The sequence below is a fragment of the Rhinolophus ferrumequinum genome, chromosome 4, assembly GCF_004115265.2.
Source record: "Rhinolophus ferrumequinum isolate MPI-CBG mRhiFer1 chromosome 4, mRhiFer1_v1.p, whole genome shotgun sequence".
NCBI lineage: Eukaryota > Metazoa > Chordata > Mammalia > Chiroptera > Rhinolophidae > Rhinolophus > Rhinolophus ferrumequinum.
In genome coordinates, this window is record NC_046287.1 from 59,840,655 (window position 1) to 59,843,770 (window position 3,116).

Here is a 3,116-nt window from a genome sequence, read left to right on the forward strand (position 1 = left end):
ACAATGTATTTACTGGTAAAGAGTGTCTGTGGCCTGAAGAAGTAGTGGATTCATACTGAGGGTCATGTCTCGGCTCATATTAAAATTCATATCTGCTTCCATGTTCCTAAGAATCAATACAGATTTGATGGGTTCTTAAATTCTCTAAATTTCACTTTCTTTTTTTCTTTATAAAAGAAGTTTTCATCCAGTGGTAAGCACTGAATTGCACCCAGCCTCACTGCCAACATTACTCAATCATTTTTGCAATAATTAGAATGTTTCTTAAACAGTGTTTCCTATACAGTTAACATTTGACTATCAGTGGGTAAATTATTTATTATTTTGGCATATCTCATTTTAAGTCCTTGATAAAATTATATGGATTTACTTTTTATTTCCTCAGTTAGGGCAAGCAGAATTAATCCTAGCAGGGTGTCTTTTTAAATAATCACCTCTCCTAGGAAAGAAATATGTGCATAATAAATGGAGCAAGTTCCTCCAGACTTGGATGAAAAGAGAGTCTGCGTTTTGAAACTTCTTTAGCTGGTAATTAGGAGGGATTCCGAGCATTAGGGACAACCAGGAAAGATACCAACTTTCTCATTCTGCTGATTTACTTCTTTGTCCAGTGAGAGTTGATTATATTAAAAGATCCGGGCTCTAAATAGTTATGAAATCTACCCTCCATTTGGATTAGTTTAAAAAAAGAAATATTTGCCACATGATTATAGAAACTACATCTCTGTTCCATTACTAGGGCTAGTCAAGGAAAGACACATTGTATAAAACTATGATTGAAATATTACCAAAAGCAAGGAGGTTTATCTTATATTTAAGAATAGTCCAATTAGGAAGGACAAAAATTGTCTTCTAAGAAACCTGATAATACTGTCTTTCATGGGAAGGAAATTGTCTTTACTGAGGACCTTACTAAATGTCTGGCACTCTCACATGGGTGACTTAAATAGTGTTGGCCCTTTCCTCTCTTACAACCAGGATGGCTTCAATTAATTTCTTTCTTCCCAGCTGCTGGCACCACCTCCTCATACTTAACCTTCTTTCCTTCCCTCTTTCTAAGCTACCATCACTAATCTTTGTGTGTCTGTTCTCCCCAAGATGGGCTGTGAGGTGCTCAACATCCTCTAAGGCAGACACTGAGACATTTCAGAGTAAAGGTTTTAACTGCTATTCTCTTCAAGAAAAAGCAACAGAAACTAACATGGAGAAGTTAGAACATGGTTTAAAACTCTTGGTCCCTGGACTGTAGTTCATGCTTCTGAATTGATAGCCAAATCACACTTGGAATATTGCTTTCTGTCTTTACTCCTAATGATATGGCTCATCAAACTTAGCCTTTTTTTTTCCTTGCCAAGGATTTAAGACTGTTCTAAGAAGATTCCAATTCCAGCCTACTGAAAAAAGGCTAAAGGATTTACCCTAATGGGTAAATCATATTTCTGACAACCTTTAGACTGGACATCACTTATCTTAATAGGTCTCAGCTCCACATAGAAATGATCACTTTGGGGCCATTTCTTCATATGCTCTACGAAGTATATGTTATCATCCAAATTTTACAGGAAATGAAACAGCACGATTTTAAAAGCGTAACTGTATTGACCAAAGTCGTATAGCCAGTTATCTAAAGGAGGATGGATTTGAACAAGGGCTGCCATGCTGTAAAACTCCAGAAGAGATGAATCACATCATAGTCAATGGGAATGGTGCCCATGGAGTTGAGCAGTGTACAGCCTGTGCAGCTGTGTGCTGGCCATGCTTTGACCCCAAGGCTTTACCATACCATGCTGCTTCATGCTTTCTTAAAGCAGTGCACTCCACAAACTGCGCTGTGGGCATAACCATCAATGAAAAGAAAAAGAATGAACAACATTCATTCATTCATTTATAATAGATTTTCTTTCTTCTTCTTTTTTTTAACCACTTTCTTTAATATACAAGAAACATATAAGACACAAAGAAAGCCCGAGAAAGCTCTCAGTTCCAGATTTGGTCGTTTAGAGGGAGTCGAAGAAAATGAGCCTTTCCAGTCTCCCAGTGAAAGAAGGGGTGAGAGGACATGGAATATCATTAGACCCCTGGTGAACCCAGGGCTGGGGCCATGCGTGGCCTTATTCTCTACCAAGGCAAAGTGTGATTTTTCCTTGTTATTTCATGGTCTCAGCCTTGTTCCCATAGATGGAGAAGGGAGATCTCCCTAGTACCTTGCCATTTGGTTTCCATCTATCACACTTGGAAGGTTAAAATCGGGGCATCTTGGGGTCTCTCAAGGGCTTGTCTGAGCCCTGGGTGGCCTTAGGGGTTCCTGTGGACTGTCCTGTTTCCTCCTCAGAAAACACCTGCTTGGAGGGGAGCTCAGTCTGACTCCAAGGTGGCACCTAGTACTCAAGGGAAAACTGGGTGCCCAGAGGTAAGTCCAATTCAGAAGATGAAGAATGCCTCTAGATGCAGAACATGCTATGGGGGAAGATTCGATTTGGGGGCTTTGGTCTCAAGTACTTCACTCAGCTGTTTCACCCGTGGGCTTGGCTCTCGGCTGCTGGTCTTCATAGGTGTCCATGCGATGTCAAGGGCAGGAGAGCCGGGATCTGAGCCCTGGGCCTGATTAGGACTCTCCAGCTGCTCACTGCTGGTAGGTTTGGCTGTGAAGAGCTCGCCACCTGGATGGGAGTGTGCAGGATGCTGGCACTAGGTGAACACGGGTCTGCCACTCGCACCAGATGCTTGTTGTGAGGCAGCGGCCGTGCTGGAGTGACTGGAACGCTCTTGGCTGAGCCCATCTCAACCAGGAGGAGTAGGGTGAGGCAGGACCCAGTTGCGGGCACGGAAGGCAAGCCAGGCCCCAACTCCACCTTCGCGGGCACAGCAGCTCTAGACTTTATTTCTTAGAGCAGGTTTAGGTTCGCAGCAAATTTGACTGGAAAGTACAGAGCATTGCCACTTGCCCCCTCCCTCCACATAGGCACAGCCTGTCCAACCATCAACATCCTGTGTCAGAGTGGTACATCTGTTACAGTGAGTGAACCCGCACTGACACATTATTGTCACCCAACTTTCATAGTTTCCATTAGGGTTCACTCTTGGCATTGTACATTCTGTGGGTTTTGACAAATGTA

The 3,116-nt window shown here is 42.7% G+C and overlaps 1 pseudogene; it reads right to left on the reverse strand.

The window, feature by feature from the left end:
* Positions 1 to 2,147: 2,147 nt before the first annotated feature.
* On the reverse strand, positions 2,148 to 2,780 carry LOC117021176 (cell division cycle-associated protein 3-like; annotated as a pseudogene).
* Between the last annotated feature and the right edge of the window lie 336 nt (positions 2,781 to 3,116).